Source organism: Pseudorca crassidens, chromosome 18, assembly GCF_039906515.1.
Source record: "Pseudorca crassidens isolate mPseCra1 chromosome 18, mPseCra1.hap1, whole genome shotgun sequence".
Taxonomy (NCBI): Eukaryota; Metazoa; Chordata; class Mammalia; order Artiodactyla; family Delphinidae; genus Pseudorca; species Pseudorca crassidens.
In genome coordinates, this window is record NC_090313.1 from 59,922,641 (window position 1) to 59,937,157 (window position 14,517).

A 14,517-nucleotide genomic window follows, 5' to 3' on the forward strand; every position below is an offset into this window, starting at 1 on the left:
CACAGACCTTCATGGGAAAGGTGGAACAATGAGCGTTCTTTTAAAAAAACACATGAACGAAGATTACATAATCGGGACACAAGAAGCACTAATCATAAAAGATATGATTGGCATTTGAAATAATATACTCAGTAATACCTACAATTTAGCTGTCTTTTATATTAGCTATGGTTTTTATTTATTAGAGATTCACAGTGTATTGTGAACGACTACTCAGATGGACCCAGAGGCTCACACACACAAAGCCTTACGTTTCACATTGACTTTGTGGCTGCATTGCAGTTGCAAAATACCAGACCCTTTCCCAACTCATGATTTACAAGAGAGAACAAATAAGAGGAACTGGTCGTGCTTTTGGAATCCCCTTAAAAAGACCACAGGATAGGAAGAAAACAGTCTCTCAGTGCATAGAGCTCTTGATGAAAGTGTCAGCGTAACTTGAGTCACGGGACCCTCCCAGCTGCCGGAGTGATGATCTTGTTTTTCTCAAACTTTTTTGAGCAGGTGATTCACCATCAGACGTAAGGATGAACTTACTGACCTTAAAGGTTGGTAGTTCTGGGGACGTCTTTAAATAAAATGCAAGACCATCATCTGTGCAATGGTACTTTGGATTCCTCTATCAGAAAATGAGGATAATAACGTAGAGAATTTCGGAAAGCCCTGTGACTTTTTCTTTTTTGGCCATACCACACGGCATATGGAACTTCCCCACCAGGGATCAAACCTGTGCCCCCTGCAGTGTAATCGTGGAGTCTTAACCACTGGACCACCAGGGAAGTCCGATTCTTTATTACTTTAACTGCTTTTTTCCAAGCTAAAAATTTACGTCACACATATGGTTCATTGACTTCAGTTACCATCTTATCCATTTTATTTTCTTCCATAAATCCTCATCTTCCTCTTATGGTTTTTGGTTCCTGACTCAAATCTTTTTGAAGGTAACAATGAGAAGAAGCTGAAACAGGATTGGTATAGAAACCCAGTCTCTCTTCCTCGGCCAGCAGCCTTCCCCTCAGTTCAGTTTCTGAAATGCTAAGCTGGGTGTTTAGTGCTGGGGCTCAGAGACAGACATCTACGTGTTCCCATCCTCTTTGCCACTTACCAGCTGCGTGCCTCGAGCAAGATACTTCTCTCTGAGCCTTACTTCCCTTCTTTGCAAAATGAACATAATACTAATACCGTCTAGCACGTAGCATTAGACATCCAGACCGTAGCACAGGGTCCAGCAAGGGGGAGTTAACTATTCGTATGATGATCATACCTCTTTCGTGCACCAGAGCTATGTTTCTATTTTTGCCCTACACTCATACTCCTTAAGATTCAACCCCCCAAATGCTTCATGTTTAATCAGGCTCTCCTTAACGCCTAGAATCTATACTTCCCAGTGTCCCAAACAATAGCGTATATCACATTATTATGGAAACTAAAGAAAAATGGGCAGCCTTCATAGACTGAGATGCAAGTTTGAAGACATGGGATCCTCTTTATCCCAGCCTTTCACTGATTATCAAGAATGGAAAAGTAACTTGCCCAAATTTGTCTATCTGGTATTGGAATGTATTTCTCAGAGATAGGCTTAGGACTAATGGGGACTAAATTTTTTATGTCAAGGACAGAGCAATAAATAGTAAAAATGATGTATGTTTATTTGACATTAGGCATGACATTTAAGGTCTCTAAGCCTCCACTTGCTTATTTGTAAACCGTACTTCATGAGAAGAGTATCTACTTCAACAGGGTGATTATGAAGATTAAAATAGATATATGAATATTTAGTATAGCCTATCATATAATAAACATTCAAAACATTATTGATTCCTAATGATGATAATTGCATTATAACTTAATTTCCCCATCTGTAAAAGAGGATAATAATACCTATTACATAGGTTTTTATGAATATTAGATGAGATAATATTTTAAAATATGCGTGGTACAGTTTCTGATACACTGTAAGAACTTAATAAATGTTAGCTTTTTAAAATAAATTTTTGTTAGTTGTTTGCTTCACTAGCCATGTAGACACACACACACACACACACACACACACACACACACACACATATGCACATTTCCCCTGGTCAGCATTGATACTGTTGAGCAAGGAGGAAAAATCTGCACGTTGTTTCATGAACCTGTGTAATGCTTGAGGTCTTTGGAAAGGCTCAGGTCCAGTCATAGCGATTTGTTATTGGATAGATAAAAATGAGTATTCCTCTTAACGTATGCTTTTCCTTGAATAAAATTATACTTGGGGGTTTTGTAATAACCTATAAGGGAAAAGAATCTGAAAAAGAATATATATATATATATATATAAAACTGAATCACTTTGCTGTGCACCTGAAACTAACACAACGTTGTAAATCAACTATACTTCAATACAAATTAATTAATTAATTCCTGGAACCAACAAAAATATTATACTTGGTGGGGGAAGGGCCGTTTCTCCTTTTTTTTTTTTTTACATTTTTGCAATTGTTTCTTTCACTTTATGGTTTCTCTTTTTTTTATTATGCTTATTTATTTATTTATTTTCTTATTAGTCATCCATTTTATACACACCAGTGTATACATGTCAATCCCAATCTCCCAATTCGTCACACCACCACCCCCAACCCCCAGCCACTTTCCCCCCTTGGTGTCCATACGTTTGTTCTCTACATCTGTGTCTCAACTTCTGCCCTGCAAACTGCTTCATCTGTACCAGTTTTCTAGGTTCCACATATATGCGTTAATATACAATTTTTGTCTTTCTCTTTCTGACTTACTTCATTCTGTATGATAGTCTCTAGATCCCTCCATGTCACTACAAATGACCCAATTTCATTCCTTTTCATGACTGAGTAATATCCCATTGTATATATGTACCACATCTTCTTTATCAATTCGTCTGTCAGTGGGCATTTAGGTTGCTTCCATGACTTGGCTATTGTAAACAGTACTGCAATGAACATTGGGGTGCATGTGTCTTTTTGAATTATGGTTTTCTTGGGTATATGCCCAGTAGTGGGATTGCTGGGTCATGTGGTAATTCTATTTTTAGTTTTTTAAGGAAGCTCCATACTGTTCTCCATAGTGGCTGTATCAATTTACATTCCCACCAACAGTGCAAGAGGGTCACCTTTTCTCTACACCCTCTCCAGCTTTTGTTGTTTGTAGATTTTCTGATGATGCCCATTCTAACTGGTGTGAGGTGATACCTCATTGTAGTTTTGATTTGCATTTCTCTAATAATTAGTGATGTTGAGCAGCTTTTCATGTGCTTCTTGGCCATCTGTATGTCTTCTTTGGAGAAATGTCTATTTAGGTCTTCTGCCCATTTTTGGATTGGGGTTTTTTTTTTTTAATACTGAGCTGCATGAGCTGTTTATATATTTTGGAGATTAATCCTTTGTCCAATGATTCATTTGCAAGTATATTCTCCCATTCTGAGGGTTGTCTTTTTGTCTTGTTTATGGTTTCCTTTGCTGTGCAAAAGCTTTGAAGTTTCATTAGGTCCCATTTGTTTATTTTTGTTTTTATTTCCATGGCTCTAGGAGGTGGATCAAAAAAGATCTTGCTGTGATTTATGTCAAACAGCGTGCTTCCTATGTTTTCCTCTAAGAGTTTTATAGTGCATGGTCTTACATTTAGGTCTTGAATTCATTTTGAGTCTATTTTTGTGTATGGTGTTAGGGAGTGTTCTAATTCCATTCTTTTACATGTAGCTGTCCAGTTTTCCCAGCACCACTTATTGAAGAGACTGTGTTTTCTCCATTGTATATCCTTGCCTCCTTTGTCATAGATTAGTTGACCATAGGTGCATGGGTTTATCTCTGGGCTTTCTATCCTGTTCCATTGATCTATATTTCTGTTTCTGTGCCAGTACCATATTGTCTTGATTACTGTAGCTTTGTAGTGTAGTCTGAAGTCAGGGAGTCTGATTCCTCCAGCTCCGTTTTTTTCCCTCAAGATTACTTTTCTTATTCGGGGTCTTTTGTGTTTCCATACAAATTTTAAGATTTTTTGTTCTAGTTCTGTAAAAAATGCCATTGGTGATTTGATAGGGATTGCATTGAATCTTAAGATTGCTTTGGGTAGTATAGTCATTTTCACAATATTGATTCTTCCAATCCAAGAACATGGTATATCTCTCCATCTGTTGGTATCATCTTTAATTTCTTTCATCAGTGTCATAGTTTTATGCATACAGGTCTTTTGTCTCCCTAGGTAGGTTTATTCCTAGATATTTTATTCTTTTTGTTGCAATGGTAAATGGGAGTGTTTCCTTAATTTCTCTTTCAGATTTTTCATCATTAGTGTATAGGAATGCAAGAGATTTCTGTGCATTAATTTTGTATCCTGCTACTTTACCAAATTCATTGGTTAGCTCTAGTAGTTTTCTGGTAGCATCTTTAGGATTCTCTATGTATAGTATCATATCATCTGCGAACAGTGACAGTTTTACTTCTTTTCCAATTTGTATTCCTTTTATTTCTTTTTCTTCCTTGATTGCCGTGGCTAGGACTTCCATAACTATGTTGAATAATAGTGGTGAGAGTGGACATCCTTGTCTCATTCCTGATCTTAGAGGAAATGCTTTCAGTTTTTCACCATTGAGAATGATGTTTGCTGTGGGTTTGTCGTATATGGCCTTTATTATGTTGAGGTAGTTTCCCTCTATGCCCACTTTCTGGAGAGTTTTTATCATACATGGGTGTTGAATTTTGTCAGAAGCTTTTTCTGCATCTATTGAGATGATCATATGGTTTTTATTCTTTAATTTGTTAATATGGTGTATCACATCTATTGATTTGCCTATATTGAAGAATACTTGCATCCCTGGGATAAACCCCACTTGATCATGGTGTATGATCCTTTTAATGTGTTGTTGGATTCTGTTTGCTAGTATTTTGTTGAGGATTTTTGCATCTATATTCATCAGTGATATTGGTCTGTAATTTTCTTTTTTTGTAGTATCTTTGTCTGGTTTTGGTATCAGGGTGATGGTGGCCTCATAGAATGAGTTTGGGAGTGTTCCTTCCTCTGCAGTTTTTTGGAAGAGTTTGAGAAGGATGGGTGTTAGCTCTTCTCTAAATGTTTGATAGAATTCACCTGTGAAGCCATCTGGTCCTGGACTTTTGTTTGTTGGAAGATTTTTAATCACAGTTTCAATTTCATTACTTGTGATTGGTCTGTTCATATTTTGTGTTTCTTCCAGGTTCAGTCTTGGAAGGTTATAGCTTTGTAAGAATTTGTCCATTTCTTCCAGGTTGTCCATTTTATTGGCATAGTGTTGCTTATAGTAGTCTCTTAGGATGCTTTGTATTTCTGCGGTGTCTGTTGTATCTTCTCCTTTTTCACTTCTAATTTTGTTGATTTGAGTCCTCTCCCTCTTTTTCTTGATGAGTCTGGCTAAGGGTTTATCGATTTTGTTTATCTTCTCAAAGAACCAGCTTTTAGTTGTATTGATCTTTGCTATTGTTTTCTTTGTTTCTATTTAATGTATTTCTGCTCTGATCTTTATGATTTCTTTCCTTCTGCTAACTTTGGGTTTTCTTTGTTCTTCTTTCTCTAATTCCTTTAGGTGTAACGTTAGATTGTTTATTTGAGATTTTTCTTGTTTCTTGAGGTAGGCTTGTATAGCTACAAACTTCCCTCTTAGAACTGCTTTTGCTGCATCCCATAGGTTTTGGATCATCATGTTTTCATTGTCATTTGTCTGTAAGTATTTTTTGATATCCTCTTTGATTTCTTCAGTGATCTCTTGGTTATTTAGTAACATATTGTTTAACCTCATGTGTTTGTGTTTTTTATGTTTTTTCCCCTGTAATTGATTTCTAATCTCATAGCACTGTGGTCAGAAAAGATGCTTGATATGATTTCAATTTTCTTAAATTTACTGAGGCTTGATTTGTGACCCAAGATGTGATCTATCCTGGAGAATGTTCCGTATGCACTTGAGAAGAAAGTGTAATCTGCTTTTTTTGGATGGAATGTCCTATAAATATCAGTTAAATCTACGTGGTCTATTGTGCCATTTACAGCTTGTGTTTCCTTATTAATTTTCTGTTTGGATGATCTGTCCATTGGTGTAAGTGAGGTGTTAAAGTCCCCAGTATTATTGTGTTACCGTTGATTTCCTCTTTTAGAGCTATTTATCCTGTGTCTATTGATTTTTTCCCCTAATCCAAATGGAAATCATAAACCACATAACTGTTTGAAACACACATTTCCCTGTAGTACTGTTCTCTCTCCTCAAGCCATTGTCATAAAAAGCCAGCCACTTCCCATCTAACTTCTCATAAAGCCCAACTGGTGTGGTCTTTGTCCCAGTCCATCAGACCTCAGGTCATGTCCCTCTAAGTGAATCAACATCATCCTTTTTCGTAGACTTTTATATTTACATTTATGAGTAACTTGGTAATGTGGTAATGGGTCCCAATAAATGTCTTTTTTTTTAAACAAAGAAGTATTTGTTTAAGCAACTAAGTAGAGTAATTACTCAATACATTTTTCCCCCTCCACATACTTTTAGGAAAGGAACTGTGTTTTGTGTCAGTGACACAAAGCAACGGAGTACAAATGATGTCTTTGTTTGATCTTGGGCAAGATGGTTAAGGTCTCTAAACCTCAGTTTGAAAGTTAAAATAGATAGTATGAATATTTAGTACAGTCTTGTTTTTCTTTAGATGACTAATTATCTATTAAAGGCATCTAAATCATAGGGGAAAAAGTCTTCCTATTTCCCATAGAGTTAACACACATTTATCCCTGTGGTCTCCATTTCCAGCACTCTGCAATCCTTTGTGTAGATCCAGGTAGAGCTGAAGTAGAGCATAGGGCCACAAGGTCCCTGCAGTTCCTGTCTAAGCCCACTCTGTCAGTGCAAGTCTGAGATCTCTAGCCTTCCTGGGAGGAATCCCCTCAATGCCAGCACATGGTGGTTCACCAGTTACAGAGGATGTTCAATGGAGTTGTAAGCAAGTGAGCACCTTCAGGTTATTCTTGGGCATCAGTTACCTCCTGGCAGTGATAATGCCACTGACCAACTGAAGGAAAAAGACTTCGAGCTGCTTCTCCAGCACTTTTCAGTAGCTTTTTGTTTAGAGACAACTCTGCAGATTTGGGGTAGCATGTGGCTGAGAAACCAAAGGGAATAGTTTGAAAAATGATCAAGTTTATCTTCCTGGCCTTATCAACATCTACTTTAATCACCTTCACTAGTGTTCCAGAAAATAGATTAGACACTTTGGGATTTACAGTTCTTTGAAATGTTCAAAACATGGATTTTTTCCCCTAATTTTAAGTAAAATATATCCATTGTAGGATAGCTGGAATGGAAAAATATTCTAAATTTCTAAATCATACATAATCCTACAACTTATAGACAGCCACTCTAAGTATTTTGTCATATTCCTTTTATATTTTTGCATCTATATGTACATATATGTTATATTACATATGTATATGTATACACACACATTACAAAATGGGAACTTATCTTGTATATACAGTATTATCCAGTTTTTAAAAATAATATTATAGCATCAGCGTTTTTACAATTCATGAAAAATATCTTTTTAAAAACCTGATTTTGAGTGACTGGGTAATAGTCCATCACATGACTGAGCCACAATTTATTTAACCAACACTCACTGCTTCAGCTGATAAAATTATCATTCTACCACAGGGAATCTTATAGAAAGAATGAAATGTATCTCAGGTACTGCCTAATATATATTCTCTTTCTGGGGATATAATTTGCTCTTTTAATGCAAAGGGTGGGTCAAGCTCTATTTGTATAGTTAGAGACCAAAGGATACCTTAATGGTTTAAATATCTGAAGTGGAAGATGTATAAGAAATGACAGCAAATAAGTACTTTGACTGGGTCTTCATTTTTTCACAACCCCACAAAACTTTGCCTGGAAGGGGGTCACACGATGACCGATGTGTGTGTCTATGGAGATAAACACTTGGTAAGTTTTTACATTGATTCCCATATTTAGTTTTTCACTCACATATTCCCAGAGGATCCTAAAGAATAAAAGCCCTGATGGTGAATGAATTATTTGTTCATTGGATAAACTAACTCCTACCATGTGTTGCTATTCCTCTTGGCCATGCCGAGGTGTAGATGAATGAATTCTAATGTGAGAGGAGATTTGTATTCACAGTTGAAAGAAAGGGATATTCAAACTAAGTGAAATGTATATTTTAGACTCCACATACAAGTGATATCATACAGTATTTGTCTTTCTCTGACTTATTTCACTGAGCATAATTCTCTCCAGATTCATCCGTGCTACTGCAAATGGCAAAATTTCATTCTTTTTTTATGGCTGACTGGTATTCTTTTCTGTATATATACCACATCTTCTTAAACTAATAGGTACCGATGGGGAGCGGGGGAGGGGGGAGTAGAGGGTACAAGGTACTGAATGTAAGAGAAGCGCAGTGATGTATTATACAACTAGGGATATATAGCCAATATTTTGGAATAGCTGTAAATGGAAAGTAACCTTGAGCAATTGTATAAAAATTTAAAAATATCTTTTAAAAAAGCAATGCAAAACTTTAAAAAAAAACTAAGTTAAACGTAAACTCTCCCCATAAATCCTAAACATATCTAGCTCTTCCTTTTATTTTCAAAAGGTGAGGTGTGGACTGATTTTCTTCCATAAAAACTCTTTTTCTGGCATTGCCCCATTTTGCCGCTGAGCCAGCCCCACTCTCTGGCCCATGCCAGCCCCGTATACCTGCCACCCTCAGCTGTGAGCTCTGCCTGGCCCTCTGGGGATGGGTTCATGAGGAAACCTCTGCTCACTGCTAGTCTCATTTTAATAATCGTCTCTTATTAACAGAGCAGCTGAGGATGAGAATTGACCCTAAAACCGTAATAACTGCAAACATCTCAGTATCCTATCCAAAACACTAAAAGGAAGTCATATACCAAGCTGACTACTTTCGAAACTTATAAAGCACTGCAGAATTTAAGGAATCTTTCATTAAGAAAAAAAAAAAATGCTGCACTACATTCTGGTGGAACGGGGATGTATAATACATGGACTAGATTTTATCCGGGGCAAACGGAAATAAAGTGAGACTTTGTTTGGGAGAGGGGTGAGAAGGCGGTAGGCGGAGGCAAGGAAGGACGTCTAATCACTTAACTTGTGCTGGGATTTTTTTTTTCCTTTTCTTTTTTGGCCTAGACGCGCAGCATGTGGGATCTTAGTTCCCGCCCCACCCCTGGCATTGGGAGCGTGGTGTCTTAACCACTGGAGCACCAGGGAAGTCCGGGATTTGTCTTTTTTTAATCTGTTGGCAGCAAATGAGAGAACAGAGAAAACATACCTCCCAGCCCCACCTGGCTATGTTCCCGGGTTGCAGAGGTAAAATCAGCTCCGAAGTTGAACTCCCAGCATCGACTCTTTGAAGGGTATTTTTACGCTAAACTCTGCCGCGTGCAGTCTCCAGAAGCCATGGCACCCTGACCTGTGGCTGCCGGAGACAGCCTTCAGCTGCTTTTTGCAGTCACCCAATCTCCCTCCGCATGGAGCTACCCAACAGCCTTCGCTCCAGGAAGGAGAGGTCTTGACAGGAAGTTTGGCTGAGCACCAAGAGGTCGTCTAAACTTCATGTTTCGTTTCCTCCTTTTTCCTGTATTTGATATCTGCAAATGGTTATGCGAGAGCTAATCTCGCCCATTCCTTAACTCGTTGGTAGGAGAATGTTTGGCTGTGCGAGGGGTAGAAACACAAAGGCAACCGGGCTGTGCGGGTCTGCCTGAGGATAAGAGTAGTTCGCTAGGATTGCACAAATCCAACTCTTCTTCAGCAGCTGGGAGCCTGGGTAAGAAATAGCACCTGCTGATGTAGCCCTTTGTAACCACCGCACACTGGCCAGACTACCCTAGTGCAGAGCATGAGTGAGCTCAGAGCAGTGGGTGGATTTATGCACAACTTCTTGGAAACACAATGGAAGCGTCTGACTTGATTGCCAACGTAAGAGTTATTTATTTATTTATTCATTCATTCATTCATTCATTCATTCTTTGCCTCAGAATGATCACACTCAGTTTAAGTCAGTTCTGGGTGACACCACTGATACAGAAAGCCACGTTTGGAACAAAGTCAAGAGGCGTGACTTTCGTTACTCATGGCAACCCAGAGAATACACTCAGGCCCTATTTACAAGATTGTGTGACATAAATACAACTGCACAAACAGGCTTCCCAAAAGATTTAGCTTGAATCAAAAAACTCACTAACATCACTACTTTTAAAAAATTGTTATAGGGGCTTCCCTGGTGGCGCAGTGGTTGGGAGTCTGCCTGCCGATGCAGGGGACGCGGGTTCGTGCCCCGGTCCGGGAAGATCCCACAAGCCGTGGAGCGGCTGGGCCCGTGAGCCATGGCCGCTGAGCCTGCGCGTCCGGAGCCTGTGCTCCGCAACGGGAGAGGCCACGGTAGTGAGACGCCCGCGAACCGAAAAAAAAAAAAAAAATTGTTATAGTCTAGAATTAGATGATCTCAATTCTAAGAGATATGAATGTGCTCTAGAATTGGGGTACTTCAAAATGCATTAGTGTGTTCCCTTTGAAAGCCCTAGAGAAAAGCTTCTCTTTATAAGAGATTGTTAGCTGCTCCACGTTGATTGTTTTTATCCAAGATTGGCTAACTCTTCAATATTCTTTTCCTACCTCAGGACAATGGCCTCAGGAATTCTCTTTCTTTGTCTACAGAATAAGAGCTTGTATATTTACGTACTAGGTGCCAATGCATGTCATTGCGCATTTGGTTCTCTATTACAAATGTGCAGATGTAGAGATAAGAGAGCATCTTACGTTCTTTGTTTGGCTGAAGGGGTGAGTAGTAGGCAGCTAGGAGGGAGTTAGAGTCTGTGCTGCAGAACTGGGTTTACTATTACCAAGCAATCTGGAAAGCATAGCAATAAACCCCGCCTGGAAACTGCAGGTCACATTCCAAGGAAGCCTGGACTGAGAAAAGGGTGAACGTAGCAATAGGGATTCTTGCTAGATTCTGCTAGTACAGGCAGAATGGCAAAAAAGGAAAATGTGTTTTAAGAACAACTTTCTCAGAAAAAATTGTGACCATCAAAGAAGTAGACATAAAAAATACATATGTTTTGTTTCCATTCATATAAAGGTCTGAATAGACAAAACTCAACTTTATTTTTTAGGGATGTATACATAAGTGGTACAGCTACAAAGGAAAATGAAGAAATAGACACAAAAGTCAGTGTGGTTGTTCCCGCTAGGACTTGGGGTGGGGACAGGTTGCAACTGGGTAGAAGCATCGGGGGGTTGCCTGATTGCTGGTCATGTTCTATTTTTTAATCTAGGTGGTAGCCATATAGGTGTTTGCTATATAATTATTATTAAATGACACATGTGTGCTTTATACATTTTTTTCTGAGTGCGTGTTTTACTTCACAATTTTAAAAAAGAATACGAAACAGATGGCTGCTTTAATCATCTCTAGGAAGGTAAACACTCTCTTAAGGACGAGACCATTGACTATTCAGTGACTGACATACTCTGGGTCGTACCAGAGGGAAGCTCTCACTTGGAGATCTCTGAAAGCCCTTCATACTTAGGACTCGAGGCTGAGAGTGACACTGACCTTGATGTCGTCTTCTCCGTGGCCATCCTGGGACCCCAGGCAGCAAGGGCAGGAGCTGGAATGAGGAGGGTTGGCAGAAAGGTGAGGGAGTGAATGAGGCAGAAAGCACAGTGCAGCTAAGGAGACCAGAGGTCACGATGGGGGCGGAAGGTCCAGTGGGCAGAGCTACTGCTGGTAAGAACAAGGCTATGCAGGCAAGCAGAGGTCCAGACGTCTATGAATATTGGCAAGTTGTCGGAATGGAAACTTAGTGCTCAGGAGATGTGACACTGAGCCTCCTGGCATGGGGCCAACTGAGCTGGGGAGGGAGAGAGAGGTGGGAACTGGAAATCACACACCTACTGTCATGGCAGCAGCACTTGGGGTCGCAGACAGGCTCTGTGAGAAATAACAGAGCGACAGGCAGTTTAGCCTAAGGATTCATCAAAATACTTATACATATATTTTTTGGCCACTCAGCTTGTGAGATCTTAGTTCCCCAACCAGGGGTTGAATCCGGGCCACCACAGTGAAAGCGCGGAGTCCTAACCACTGGACCACCAGGGAATTCCCTCATTAACGTGCTTATCGAGAAATCTAGTGTAAACAAAATAATCCGTGCATTCCTGGAACTTATATTCTAGGATGTAGTGAAGTAGCAAGAGAGACCGTTGATAAGTAAGTAATTCTACAACTAAGCAGGTAATTCCACAGAGTACTATCAAGAAAATAAGACAGGATGATAGAGAATGGCTTGGGAAGGGGGCAGTACTCAAGACTGATGAGAAATACCTAGAACAAGAGCAAGTAGAAAGACCACGAGATAAGACGTTACCCGTGTTCTGAAAGGAGTTGTCAAGCGCAGAAAAGAAGCAGAGATGAGGCCTGTTGCGTGAGGTTCAGCTGTTGAACTTGGCTCAGGGTCAGGACTCTAAGCACCTGGGAAAATTGGAAAGATCAGGAACAGCCTGGTCCTTAAAGGGCTGAGACTACCGGACCCATGATCAAGGCAGGGGGCCAGGCTTGGCCGAGCCCAGCAGAGAACATGACTTCAAGGGGGGTCGACCTGGAGTTTGATCCCAGGGACGTGTCGGAAGTCAGAGCCAGGCCACACAACCCGAAAATTCTCCACTGAAGTCACACGATTCTGCTTCCTGAGCCCATTGCCTTTTTCCCAAGGAAACCTCAGATACTGTGATATATCACATACTGCTTGAAGCACATCAAAGCACGCGGAAGCTGGAGGATGCTACCGGATTCTCTCTTCTTCGCTTAGGATGGCTGCCATATTCCACTTGTCCTGAGCACACAGAGACAGACAAGAGCAGAGTAGAGCCCCTGAGCCTCCAGAGAAGTCCAGACACATTTTGTCCGTGGTCTACTTTCAGAGTCTCTTGATAAGACATTTTTAGAACACTGATCTTGGAAAGCCATGGAACCGAGCAGGGTAGGGTTGGTGATCTCTTACAGCCTTGTCTACCTCATGGCCTGCTTCTTTACATATTCAAAATGAGCCCTTGGCCATTCAAGGATGCATTCTGGGAGGGTCACTTAGCCTCCCTGCTAGGTTATAAACTCATTTTCTGGTAGAGTTAAGTTACTTAAGGAACATCTGTTGGTGTGCTTATGGCGGCTACAAGCACCAGCAGAGTTTTGGCAATGGCGTTACTGGGATCAAGAAGGCTAGATGCCTGCCCCCAAGGAGTTTGTGATCTAGTACAATAATTCTCCAGATTGGCTGCAAATTGCGGTCACCTGGGGAGTATCTGATTCAGTTGGTCTGGGATCCGTCAGGCACATGGGGAATCTTAACTTTCTAGTTGGCTTGATTGTGCAGCCCAAGTTGAGAAATGTTCGTCCAGTAGATGAAAAGCAGCACATCATTGCAATATAATGTGGAGGGTGCTATAGCTGAAGTGGTCCTGGGGTGCTGTGAAAGCCCAGAGGCGAAGCACCCTTCCAGAGAGTCTCAACCTTGTATGTTAGACGCACTTGTGGAATTTACAAAATGCCCTGGCTCTCTCCCAAGCTCAGGGACTCAGAATCTCAGCTCTCAGGGCATGAGTGTGTTTAAAAAGCTCCCCAGGTGATTCTGATACCCAGAGATGCTTGAAAACCATTGGAACACACCTAGGGAGATATAATGGGGGAATCGCTTTCTAGCAGAGGTAACGGCTGCATGGAGACTAGGAAAGTACACGTGATAATTCAGGCAAAGGAGGAGTGTAGGCCTTGGTATTCTATTTTGCTCCTTCCGTAATGCCCACATGGACCCTGGAACATGGTAGTTACTCAATAAACCACTGTTAAATAAATGTTCAGGACATAAATGATCACTGGGGTTCACATGTGGAAGCACATCTGTATTGGTTTCCTAAGGCTACCATAACAAAGTACTCAGAACTGGGCGGCTTAACACAACAGAAAGTTACTCTCACAGTTCTAGAGGCCAGAAATTCGAAATCCAGGTGTTGGGCAGGGCTGCTTCCTTTTTGGAAAGTCTGAGGGAGAATCTACTCCATGCCTCTTTCCTAACTTCTGGTGGCTGCCAGCAATCCTTGGCATTCCTTAGCTTCTAGATGCAGCACTCCAACCCCTGCCACTATTGTCACGCGAACTTCTCCCCTTGTGTGTGTTTCTGTGTCCAAATTTCTCTCTTTCTATAAGGACACCAGTCATTGGACTGGGGCCCACCCTAATCAGTATGACCTCATCTTAACTTGATTACATCAGTGAAGACCCCATCTTGAAATAAGGTCATATTCACAGGTAACTGGGGTTAGGACTTGGACATATTTGGAGGTGGGGGAAGGACACAGTTCAACCCACAATGACATCCCAAAGGGCAGGAGAAGCTGGTGGTCACAGAATGGAGGGAGGTGGGCAGGGGAGCAGCCCTGAACTCAGCC

At 40.6% G+C, this 14,517-nt stretch overlaps 1 protein-coding gene across 1 annotated transcript in view; it reads right to left on the minus strand.

Moving 5' to 3' along the window:
* RUBCNL (rubicon like autophagy enhancer) overlaps positions 1-9,481 on the minus strand; it is a 59,258-nt gene extending 49,777 nt beyond the window's left edge. The window contains exon 1 of the mRNA XM_067712879.1: positions 9,341-9,481. The gene's annotated coding sequence lies outside the window, so the exon portion shown is untranslated. The remainder of the gene's footprint in view (positions 1-9,340) is intronic.
* Between the last annotated feature and the right edge of the window lie 5,036 nt (positions 9,482-14,517).